Genomic DNA, 13,338 nt, shown 5'->3' on the forward strand with positions numbered 1-13,338 from the left:
TGCTTCTGGTGAATCCAATCTCACCGTTGGATTAGCGATCACAGAATCGATTTTATTTATTAGAGGAATGTTATCCTTTTACTCTTTAGAAAAATAAGTATATTTTTCTAATGGATGATAAAATTAATAAAAAATTGTTTTAGAAAGATTTTTTTTTTTTTTTCATTTATGGAAGTTCCAAGGTTCGGTATACCATGGTCATCATGTCCTAATTTTAGTTTTAGGGATTGGCCACGTGCGCTGTTGATATAGGATCGATTTCAAAGGTATTGGACATCATAACTAATACGAGTTTATTTGAATATGAAAAACATAAGAGTTTAACGTCATTAATTTTTTATTAGGTTAGGTGTTAGGTATGACTTTTAATTTATTGAATCAAAAATTAATTTTATTTGTGATGTGACATTCAAAAAAAAAATTATATATGAACAAAATTAAATATAAATTATTTTATTAGATAGATTAATTTTTCACATGTATAAAATGAGATATTAATTTTTATATCACTAAGTAGTTGGACTAACCCATGAGCTAGAAAAAGAGTTTAATAGTTTTTTTTTATATAGAGTTGCATAGAATTTAATAATTATGTATTGTTTAATACTATTCACCAATGTTCACAAAAAAATATTATCAATCAATAAAAATATTAAAGATTATATGACTTTTATGAGACATTTGGTACAATTAAAATTTTTTATGTATAAAAATCATGAATTTTGATAATTATGATTCCTAAAAATGAATAAATTCAATTAATTGATTATTAAATAATTTAAGAAGAATAACAATATTTTACTTTAGTTAAACTTATTTTTTAACTCGAGAAACTTAGGACACATTTGTTTTATGGATAAATCTTTTAGTCTCAGAAATACATGAAAGGAAAAAATTATCTTGTGTTTGTTATAAAATAATAAAATAATTAATTTTAGATGTATTTTATACCATGAGAATATTTTTGTTGAGAACTTGACCAAAAAATCCCCAGGAAACATTTTTTTGGAAATATTATTTAATTATTTTTTAAAAATAAACCAACACATGAGAAACTAACCTTTCCATATTAATCAAAGGATCTAACTTGGTTGGTTGAACATAGAACATAAGTGTTGTGAATCTTGACATTGTGTTTAATTTCTGATTAAAAAAAAATATTTGTATCTTAAGATTCTCGAAAAATTAAAATTTTTCTTTGTACGAGACCCTTCGAAATAATTATTAAAAAAGTTAATAATTCTATTTTACATGATAATTTACTATTAAATAAAAATGTATGAATTAACATAATTCTCAATATTTAAATTATATTTATTTTGTAAAGTATTGATAGGTAGATATTTCACTATTTCAAATATTCTATTAACATTCATTATTTTTGTTATCTTTATCTTCATATTACTAATCAATTTTGTTTTGAGTTTAATAATTATCATTTTTTTAATTGAGACCTTACTTAAGGGACACAATAAATACTATTCAATATTGAGAATTTGAGACCAACATGACTTGTTAATTAGTAGGGATTGAAATGAGTCGAGCCGCTTGTCAAGGGCCTATGGTTCGGCCTATTTAAGGCTCGGCTCGGCTTGTTTCCTATAAAGGCCAAGTTCAAACTTTTTAAAAAGTTTTTTTAGATAAAAAGGCCAAAGTCAAACTATAAAATTTTTTTTGTTAAACTCGACAAACCGGCTTGTTTAAGTAATAATAATAATAATAATAATAATAATAATAATAATAATAATAATAATAACTATTATCTATACCATTTTTATGGCATTATGAATGACAGGATGAAGTGACATAAAGTACTTAGATAATAATGCAACGAGATTAATACTTTCAAAGAAAATAATGTTTTGTAAAGACATTTTCAAATAATTTAAATATTTTTATTTGGCTATATTAGTATAAATCATCTCTAATCCATATATTTTTTAATATTATGCATTTTTTTTTCATTTTCTTTTGATATACTTTGTGTTTAAATAACTTGAATTCAATATAATTTTGTTTATCAATTATTTTTGGATTTGTACAGGAAATTTTATAAGTTTTTTTTCTTAGTTAGTATTTTACTAGGTTTTAAAACAATTAATTGGTTAAATACGTCTTTAAGTAGACTTTTAAATAGGCTCGTAGGTCAAGGCATACTCTTATGTAAGCCGAGCCGAGCCTTTAAAAGAAGCCTATGACAGGTAATGAGCCAAACTAAAGCTTTGTGTATTCAACTCAAGCCTAGTAAAACTTGGCTTGACTAGGCTCATTTCCACCCCTATTAATTAGTATCTATTATCAATTTAAAAACTTTTACATGGTCAGCCAATAACTATTCATCACTATAATTTTTAAGATAATAATTATAATAGTAAACAAAATTATCATATATGATAATTTATGATTGAATAACAATTTAAAATTATTTTACAATTAGTACATAACATATTTTCTAATTTTTTATTATAATTTTTTTTGTAAATTAATTATTTTAAAACAATACAAATAAAAACTTTTAATGAACACTTTAATATATATATATATATATATATATATATATATATATATAAATTCATATATTTAATAAACAAATATTTTATTTAAATTTAAATAAATTAATTATATTAATAATTATAATATTTGATATTTTTAAAATGTATTTTATATTTAATAAATGAAATAATTAAGACCGTATAAGAAAAAATAAATTCATGTATATATTTATTAAATACCACATTTAGAAAAAAATATTATATTAGTAGTGTATATATATATGTATATATATATAAAAATAAATATTTGAATTATTCAATTTTAAAATATGTATTATAATTTAATAAATAAATTATATTTATTAATATAATATTGAATATTTATGTTATGTATAATTTATTTATTATATTTTATAAATACAATAAATAATAAATAACTACATATAAGAAAATGTTATACTTATTTATATATTGATACATACATCCCACAAGTGAACTAAGTCTAAATTCACTCAAAGATTAAGGGTCCTACACTTTGGGACTTAAAGGGGTGAATGATGAATTACACCCACTACGTAGCACCCCATTTTGGTGGAACACTTTAAAAAACCTTATCACATCATCTTTTATCAAATGAGAAGTGTTTGATGAATATAAAATTTAAAACATCCAAACCCAAACTCTTCAGACTACCACGTTCCTTAAGAGTCTCTTTTATCTCAATCTCCTCAAATCTCCTAACAACATATTATTAGCATGCTCCAAATTTTGTTTGAAAGAAACCCCATCAAGTGTTGGTCTTTGCCACCTTTGCTCACTAAACCTTTTCTCAAAATCTTGAAGCATCTTCCTTAACTCTCAAAGGATCATCAACCTAACCACCTTCAATATGTAAACCTCTAAGCACATTTTTACTTCTCCTCCAATTCACCACATCATGAAAAAATTGTGTGTTGCAATCTCCTTCTAGATTCCACTTCATTCTTGCCTTTTTTCAAAGGAGCGATTCATTATGATTGGCTACCCTCCAAAAATGCTCTTGAAGCTCTCTCTTCCTTTTTATTTCTTCTTCATCAAGGTCCAAAAATTCACCCTTCATTCTATTTCATTCATCTCCCTTTGTGATGTAAACCTATTTGCACAAGGATTGAGGATGGATCTTCGAAGGTTTTTCTTTCTATTTTTTTGTATGAAATTTAGAAAATAGAATGGATAAGGAGAATGAAGAAGGTGGTTGGAAGAATCACTCCTCCGGAATCGGTATCACACACAAGGTGGTGTTCCTTGATAAACTAATTTCTTGAATCACTCAAGTAACTAAGGAGATTTATTCTCACACTTTAGAAGTTGATTAAAACTCAATTCAAGGTCTGTTTTTTTATTAGAAAATGTGCAGCCTATAAATAGGAATGACATCAAGTTTGTTACACAAGTGAGAAGATGAAATTATCACCAATAACAACAATTGATGGTGTCATTATACCTACTTAAAACTATAATTAAGACACAAAAGCATATGGAAAATTGTGCAACTCCTTGGTTAGCCAAGAGGCAACCACAATCCTAGAGTTTTCACCTTATTAAACCTTAATTTATTTAAATTAAAATAAGCCCATAGGTGATGCAAATCCAAAGAGAATTGACAGTCACTTTAACACAAGTTTGAGCCTTTATTTCAACTAAGAAAATGCTAATAAAATCACTCAACAAAAGTGGCACCCTCTACTCTTCTTGGAACATGATGCAATTGACAATCTGAAGCTTCTCTACTTGTAACGTGGGCCTAAATTCAAATAGCATGGTTAACACTTGTTGAAGAGCTTCCTTGGCCTTCTTTGTTCTAGCCCTTGTCATAAGTCCTCCAAGTCCTTCTAAAGGTTCCTTGCCCTTATTCCTTGCCTTGTCCTCATCACTTTGGATTGCAGGTTGTCTTTTCTCTAACATACCAAAGTGCTCTTTGTTCTATACCTAAATTCACTCTTCATACCCTTTATCTTCTCGTTTAGGACACAAGCTCCCACTCTAAAAAATGTAGTCTACTCCGCACCTCCTCCAAAAATTTGTCAAACCTCTTGTCTTCAAACCAACAATTCAAGACCCTAAATTGTTTGGGTTCCCAATCCATAATCACATTCTTTAGGACCAAAGGAAAATGATTTGATATGCTTCCTTCCACTAAATGTTGAGAAGCCCCCAACCATTTGTCAAGCCATTCTTTATTCACCAATATTCTATCAATCCTACTCATTGATTTCCCATTTGACCTACACCAAGTATATTTTTTCCCTGGAATATCCACTACCTCCATGTCTTCAATAAATTGATTAAATTCACTCCTTTCCCCTCCTTCTTAATATTGTTCCCCCTCACCTCTCCTTTCACTTCCCCTTCTAATGCTATTGAAATCTCCCGCCACACACCAAAGTTTCGCATTGCTTTGGGATTTTTTGAGCGTTAATTCTTCTTATACCTTTCTTTCTGTATCAAGTCATAAGGAGAATACACATTAGCTATAGCTACTATACATATTTCTTCCTCCCACACTACTTCATCCAAATCAATCTGGTTCCTACACATAAATTATTTATCTCCATGCTATTCCTTAGTCCAAATACAAAGCAACTCATTGGCTGAATTTATTGCAAGGCTAAAAAGAAATTAACTTCTCTATCACCCCATAAAGCACCACAAATTTCAAGATCGATGCCCCCTTCTTTGTTTCTTGAATGCATAAAAATTTTATTTCCTCCTTCAAAACCAATTGCCTAATAGCCTCTCCCTTTGGCTTCCCTCTAAGCCTTCTCACGTTATAAGATAGAAGCTCTATTTAAACACTTCACTGATACCCTATTATTGTCCCTTACCCTTTACTATTGCTTCTTTGACATCCTTAGTCTCTAAATCATCCATCCTTTCAACCATATTTTCTTCTTTGCTCCCATATGAAATACCTATTCCCAAACCAATCTCATACAATTTTTGTGTTTCAACAAAGACTTTCCTTAACCAGAAGATTTTATTATAGTTATAAATGTCTTTATCAGAAACCATAGTTACAGTTCATCATTTTCCACTCATCCTATTGTTTCTTGTTCCAGTTCCGAGATGAAGGTGCATCAGGAAGACTAATAAAGGGTGAAATAGTGGGGCAAATAGATTTTCTAGAAATAAAAGAGTTATAATCAACAAGCTGAGATAGTTTCTCTCTGTAGAACCTCTTGAAAGAGGAGAAAAAGGGTTTTCATGGTGAGATCATAAAGCTCAATAGCTCTCATAAGCATGACACAAGGAAGCAAGGAAGCACAACACCTCTACCATTTCCTCTCCTCATCCTATCAAGAGGTTCTACCATCTTCTCCTTTCAAGAGGTTTTACTTGAGGTTCTCTCTCTATACCTAAAATGCCATCTGTTAGGGCTAGCTTGTTGATGCATAAAATTAGTACATGCACAAGGGCAAGCGTATCCTACACAATAATAATAGTATTGAACTCAAAGGACCAATTGTGTTTCCAAACAATTAATTTTGTAAAACTAAACAATTAAAGTTAAATTAAATGAAAGATAGTTGTGGTCAATTACTGCATTTAGTAAATAAGAATCAAAGTTAGAAGAATTGATGTGAAAATAGTTATAATAAGCAACCTAGAATTGTGATGTCACACTTACCCCAATTCTAATTCTAACAAAACCCCAAATATAGTCAATGACTAGTATTCACAAATCTAATTATTAACCTTTGGTCATAGTTTAATAATGCTTTTTTATCCTAATCAATACTCAATTGATCATAGAAATATCGTATTAGATTAAAGGATTAAGTTCAAAACCAAGGTGATCAATTAATTAATCTATCATAATTTCTCATAACTAGTTTGATTATGCAAGTTACATAAAAACAATCTCTTCCTAAGTCAATCAATTACACACAGATGATCACTGTCATGCAATAGATTAAGATTCTGAGTAATCAAATCCAAATTAACAATAAAGAATAAAGAAGGGATTTAATCAAGAACAAGAAATGCCCCCGTGTTTTGTGGTATTAGAGTATGTGTGTTTGACGTTGAGACATCCCAGTTTTACTTTTTTTCAATGTTGGCAATTGGATTGAAAGTATTTATAGATCTTTTTAGTGTTTCCCTAACAATATACATTTACTACTTGAGATGGTAAAGGTTAGGCTTGTTGTAGTGATTTAGACCAAGTGTTAATATATTGTTGCATAACTTTCATCTCTTTCCTGCAATGACATTCATGTATTTTGCTGCCAATATCTACTGTAAAGTGTTGATAGTAGGAATTAAAAACATTACAGATTTCTAATTCAGAGGTTGTCTTTGGTAGGAAGTTTATTCAACAGCAGCCTCCAAATTAGAAAAATTTCCTTTGGTTGTACCTTCAATTGTCAAATATTTTGCATCAAAACCAAACTTTGTGATCCCACCAAATCCTAGTGTATCACTTTGTAGGCCGATTTAACCATGAAAGAACCCGATTAGTCCATCTCTCAAGTCTAAGTATCATTACGCTCCATCTCCCGATGAGTCAAAATATTAAGAAGCTCATGTAATTAATCATTCTCCCATTCAAAATACTCCTTCTCCACTCAAGACACCACACCCACTCACCATCTCTCCAATGTCACATTTTTTTATACGGTCATTGGGTTGTGTGGATAAAATAAATATTCTATGGAATTTTCCAACAAAGCTCACCTCCCCTCCCAATTATCAAGCCAACTTCTATCTTCTACCTAATATTTCTATCAAACCACCTATTAAAGCTCCCCCTCCACATGACAATTTTAAATCTATCCACCATAAAGATGAAGATGAACTACTATCCCTATTCAAGAGACCTCTCCACCCTCTATATTTAGACTCCAAAACCTCCACCCAAAGCATTTCTTACTTACAAAACAAAGTCCATCTCCATTTTCCATCAAAGCAATATTGAACAAATAAATATTCTTAATACCAAGCCAACCATGCCCCTTCAGACAACACACTCTATCCCAATAAATCTTCCTTTTTTCCTCATCATCTCCTACGTACAGAAATTTTCTTAGTATAGAAATAATTTCTTTAGCAACAACATGTGGCATTTTAAAAAAAAGATAGGAAAAATATAGACAAAGAGGTTGACACTGAATTTATGGAAAAGGACCTATGTTTCCAAGGGGCTAGTTTCTTTTTAAACTTTGCAATAATAGGCTTCCATGTTTCCTTTCTTCTAGGGTTGGCTCCAAAATTGGTATTCCAAAATATGTAAAAGGCAAGGAAATAAGGCTACAATTTAAGACTTTTGCAAATCTCACAACTTCACATTGACTACAGTGTAAAAGTCAAGAAGAATACACTTTAGTTGTAGCTAATGTACATCCTTCTTCCTTCCACACTCCTTCAATCCAAATGAATTTAGTTCCCGCACATAAATTATTTATCTCTATGTTATCCTTAGTTCAAATACAAAGCAAGCCACCAGCTAGATTTATTGAGGGGCTAAAAAAGAAATCAGCTTCTCTATCGCCCGATAAAGCACCATAAATTTCAAGATCGATGCCCCCCCTCTATTTGTGTCTTGAAAAATTATATTTCTTCCTTTAAAACCACTTGCCCATTAGCCTTCCACTTTGGCTTCCCTCCAAGTTGTCTCACATTATAAGATAGAAGCTCCATTTAAACACCTCATTGATTCCCCGTTGTTGTCCTTTACCCTTTACTGTTGCTTGTTTGACACCCTATTCTCTAAATCACCCATCCTTCCAACCTTAATTTCTTCCTTGCTTTCCCTCATATGAAATGCCTATTCCCAAACCAATCTCATATAGTGTTTGTGCTTCAATGAGATCTTTCCTTAACCAAAAGATTCTATTAAAATTACAAATCTCTCTATCAGATAACCTAGTTCCACTTCATCCTTTTCCTCTTATCCTTCTGTTTCTTGTTTCAATTTCTAGATGAAGGTACATCTAGAAGGCTAATGGGGTTCCTAAGGATGGAATGATGGGGCAAGTAGATTTTATAGAAATAAAAGTGTCACAATCGGCAAGCTAAGATAGTTTCTTTTGTTAGAACCTCTTATAAGAGGAGAAGAAAGAGTTTTCGTGGTGAAATTATAAGGCTGGACAACCCTCATAAGCACGGTATAAGAAAGTGTGGAAGTATAAGTTTGCCCTAACAAGAGACATTGTAGGTACATAACTTAGTTCTTTCTTTACCTACAATGTCTCCTATTATGGCTAACCTCTACTTCCACGCTTCCTTGTGTCATGCTTCTGAGAGTTCTAGAGCCTCATTTTCTCACAATGAAAAACCCTTTCTTCTCCTCTTAATTTCAAGAGTTTCTAAGAGGAGAAACCATCTCAACTTGTTGATTCTGATAGTTCTATTATTTCTAGAAAATCTACTTGCTCCACTATTCCACCCTTAGGAATCCCGATTAGCCTTTTAGATGCACCTTCATCTTGGAACTAGAACAAGAAACAAAAGGATGAGTGGAAAAAGTTTCCTCTTTCTTGGTCAAATGCACCTTATTTTGAAGTTTTTTTTTAAGTATAAACAAACTCACCAATTATCTCTTTTGAGAAAAAATAATCCTTTTTTTATTTCTAAAAGTGAAAATGTTATCTTTTTTTTTATTTTCTCTTTTCTTCTAAGTATTTGTTTATTATCTCCAATTTTTTACAACTTCAGTTAGTTTTTATGATTGCCACAAAATAAAAATAAATAAACAAGTGTAATGACATTCTTCACATGTGCATTTATGCACATTTTAGTAAAACCCATATTAGTTTACTTTGTTTTTAAATTATAAAGTTATATATATTATTTAAAAATATTTTATATTTAATAAAATCAAATTTAAATACACTTGTTAGCGAATACATAGACCAACTAAGATGTGATTATTTTAATTTAACTAGTGATCTTAAATTTAAGTTGTATGTAAACAACAATATTAAATACTTGAAGTAAAATCTTATTACTAGTTATTAATGTACATGTATAGAGCAAAATTGCTTTATATATAAAAGATACATGTAAACTAGTTTCCATGCATAAAACAATGGTTAAATTACTATAAGAAAAAATGTTATTATCAAGAGAATATTTTCCATGAAATTTAAGAAATATTTGAGTTTTCGATGAAATTTTTTAAGGATTATATTCCGTCAGAAATATTTGAATTTTTGACATTTGCCCACAAACAAATTTTCTGTTGAAAAATATAAATTACCAATAAAATTTATACACGGATTTAGGTATGTAAAAAATTTAATTTCTTTCCAATGGATTTTACCAAAGGAATACGAATCAGAATTTAAAATTATACCCACATAAAAGGAACCCAACCCTAGCCCTCTCTCACTCACGTTTTGATCTGACATCAGTTATGCAGTCGCACTCAGTGCATCTCCCATGTCACCACCGCTCGCTGTCGTCCTGTCATCGACATTGTCACGCCTCCGATGTGAGGCCACACCGCCGACATCGTTTCAGTTTTCACTGTAGTGTAGAAGTCAAGTTTTATTCTACCTTGCTTTCCAGAATTCTGCTATGCATTGTTACGTTTATTGTAGAAGTGCTGGCTTGGGGTAAGCCTTGGAGGTATTTCGTTAATTACGTTTAAAAACTTGTGGGCTTGTGAGAGTGATTTTTTGATGGAGAATCGACCATAGTCGTAATCTGGGGTGGATTTGCATGCAATTCCCGATGAGACAAAAGTGGTGGGATTTGTGAGTAATTAAGAAACAAAGCTTTGAAGCCATGTTGGTTTGACTGAGAAAAGAGTGAGTTATTGTGTTGATTTGTGAGTGTTGGTTGATTGTTAGCTTTGGTTTGAAAACTAGTTTCGTGGTTCGATTCTGTTTGAACCTTCCCCAATAATATTCTCAATCTCCATTTACTTCAATTCCACGCTTCTAGTGCAGATGCAAAAAAGCTGTAAGGTTTATTCCAAAATGAATAAAAGAGGACTTGGATTTAGTTAGTTGAGGTGGTTGGTGGTTAATTAGCATTTTAGGCAAATATTTCACTTGATAAATTGATTTTTTTACTTTAAAAAAAATAGACATAGACTCTTGCCTGTGCTTCATTTTGGGCTATATATTTTTTTAAAAGGCAAAACACATTTATGAAGATTGCCACGAAGTGTGGTAGTGAGAACAGTACAGGGACAAAAATTATAAACAGAAGCTATCAAGAGCAATTCTTTTTTGTTTGTCTCAAAACATTTTTAGTGGATAAAACCACTCTAAACAAGAAGTTCATCTTGGGGTGGTTACCATTAAGAAGTTCATCTTGGAATTACTTTGCATGTCTTTCTGATTATTCAATCGAAGAAGGATGATAGAAAAATTTCTAGAAAAAATTGTTGTGTAGGTGATACCCTTCATATGGATGATTTAGAATCTTAGTGGAAAACTGGGAATTCCTTTCTATAACAACTTTGAGAGATTTGCATACAAACTAGTTATGTGTAACATTTGTTATAATGCTACGTTTGAAATTTTGAATATATTATATTATATTATTTGAAGGGCATTGTGGCCATAATTTTATACGTTATTAACAAATGCACCAAATTGTCACAAGTAATAAAATTAAAACGGAATTCACAGGAATTTTGTTTGTACTTGAGTTGATGTATACCCAATTTGTAAGTAAGAGATAAGAAATTGTAATGGAAAGAAGAAAGAAAGAATTAGAAAATAAAAGACAAGTAAAATAAACAAGATTAAATGAAAATGATAACTTTAGAATTTAAATATGTTAGAGTCTAGCATGCCTTACTACCCTTGATGCAATATTAATGTGTTTCTCTATTTAATGTTATTCCAATTTCCACCCACATCAACTAAGATACTCAACCCTGATTCCTCATAATAAAAAGCCTAATTTATCTATTCTCTCTCCCAAATTCCTTTGCAAAGATAAAACAGTAAATTGCACAAAGTTTGGAGATGTATGCATAGGCAAAACAAGATCACTCTATCCCTAACAATGAGTTGTTGAGACGTTCTTTCCCAGTTCTTTAGAAATTAAACATTTTCCAATGCCTAATCCCTAAATAGATACATGGATGATCATGCCATACAATAACAATAAAGCATAAGAAAGAAAAAACAAAATTGGCATTGCATTAAATAAATAATAAGGAAATATTACATTACAAGGACCTATGGCTGCTAGGCTCTTAACGATAGGAGTTTAGCCTCTCATTATCATGAGAGGCTTTACACTTTAGGGTTAATGTGGATGGGAAAAGAAGAGGGATGGATAAAGGAAGAGGGGAGCATGGCCAGAGAGAGAGGGTTTTCGCTATGAGAGATGTTTAGGCTTTGGGTGTATTCAATAGAGAGCTCTAAGTCTCGGTGTGTCTTTCCCTTCTGCTTTCTACTCCTTTTATAGGCCTAAGGTAGCTTAAATTCACGTAACCTCACGCTAAGCGCGCACTTCTGGGCTTAGCGGGAATGGCGGTGTGATCACGCGTTGAGCATGGCAATGTCTGAGCTTAGCGAGTATGACGGCAATCACGCGCTTAGCGCGAGATTTGTGCTAAGCGCGCCTTTGGGCTTCCTCGTGGGCCTTCTTTGCACTAAGCGTGAGTTGGTCGCTAATCGAGAAGACACATTGAGCCTATCTTGTACGCTAAGCGAGCCGTCTCAATCTTCAACTTTTCTTTAAGGCTCTTTCTTCAAGTTTTTGCATCAATTTTCCTCCAAAGCACTTGAAATTTCTTCTTTTGAATCATGCTGGTAAAAAATTAACATGATATTAAATTTTTCATTATTTCATTAAAAACGATAATAAAGTAAAGAAATTATAATCATTCTTAGTCAAAATTGACTATCAATTAAACCTAAATTTCATAGCTATCAACTTATTTTAGTTTATTTAGCTCATTCATGAGACAGTAACAAGCCAACCGAGGCTTGCTATAATTAAGATGGCACGTTTCAAAGTTGGTTTTAAGATCCCTTACGATCATACATACTTTTTTTGTCCTAAACCAATTCTTCAAAGAATCAATTTAATTCTAGAGCCTTTTCTAATGGTTTCATTTTAAATCTATTTTGTTCCTCCTCCACCTCTATTTCTAATTATTGGGCTATCCTTTGTTTGATAAACTCTTTTGACTTTTTTTAATCTTTTTCTCACATTCACAAACCATTTGAATGTGAAGTCCACTATGTTTTTCTCACTAGATAGTAGGCATTTATCCATATATCTATGCTTTTACTAGTATTAGCATGGCTATGATTTTACTAGTACTAGTGTTGGTTGTTCCCTATTGAGCTCACTCAAATTTTCTTTTTCTTTTTTACTGACTGACTCACTCTATGTGTGTTTTCCCTATTATCCACATATCTTTTTTTTTTACTGACTGACTGAATGACTCACTCTTTTTTACTGAATGACTACCATCTAGAGATAGTATGTTATTATCTATCTCATCCCTGTCTATTGTATCTATGTCAGTCAGATCTTTCAATGATGCACCTACATCATCTCCACCTCCGATTGAGGTTAGACCATCTCCATCTCATGTTGATGCACATGGACCGTCCCCGGTACTTACATTCACACCATCCCCATCCCCGGATGTAGCCAGCATGCCTATTGATGAAGACGTTCCAAATTTGGCCATGGAAGACCCCTTCCTCACCTCAATGATCGTCCTATGGTTACATTTATCAATGGAGCGTAAGTGTTACAAAATTAATATAATTATCATTATATATAATACATCATTTGATCTTTTTACTTTTTCATGAGTTATTTTTTCAATTTAGGTTTCGTCAATCTAAGGTTGCGGCAAAGGCTGTCACATTGTCCATTA

The sequence above is a fragment of the Glycine max genome, chromosome 6 (assembly GCF_000004515.6).
Source record: "Glycine max cultivar Williams 82 chromosome 6, Glycine_max_v4.0, whole genome shotgun sequence".
NCBI classification, from domain to species: Eukaryota; Viridiplantae; Streptophyta; class Magnoliopsida; order Fabales; family Fabaceae; genus Glycine; species Glycine max.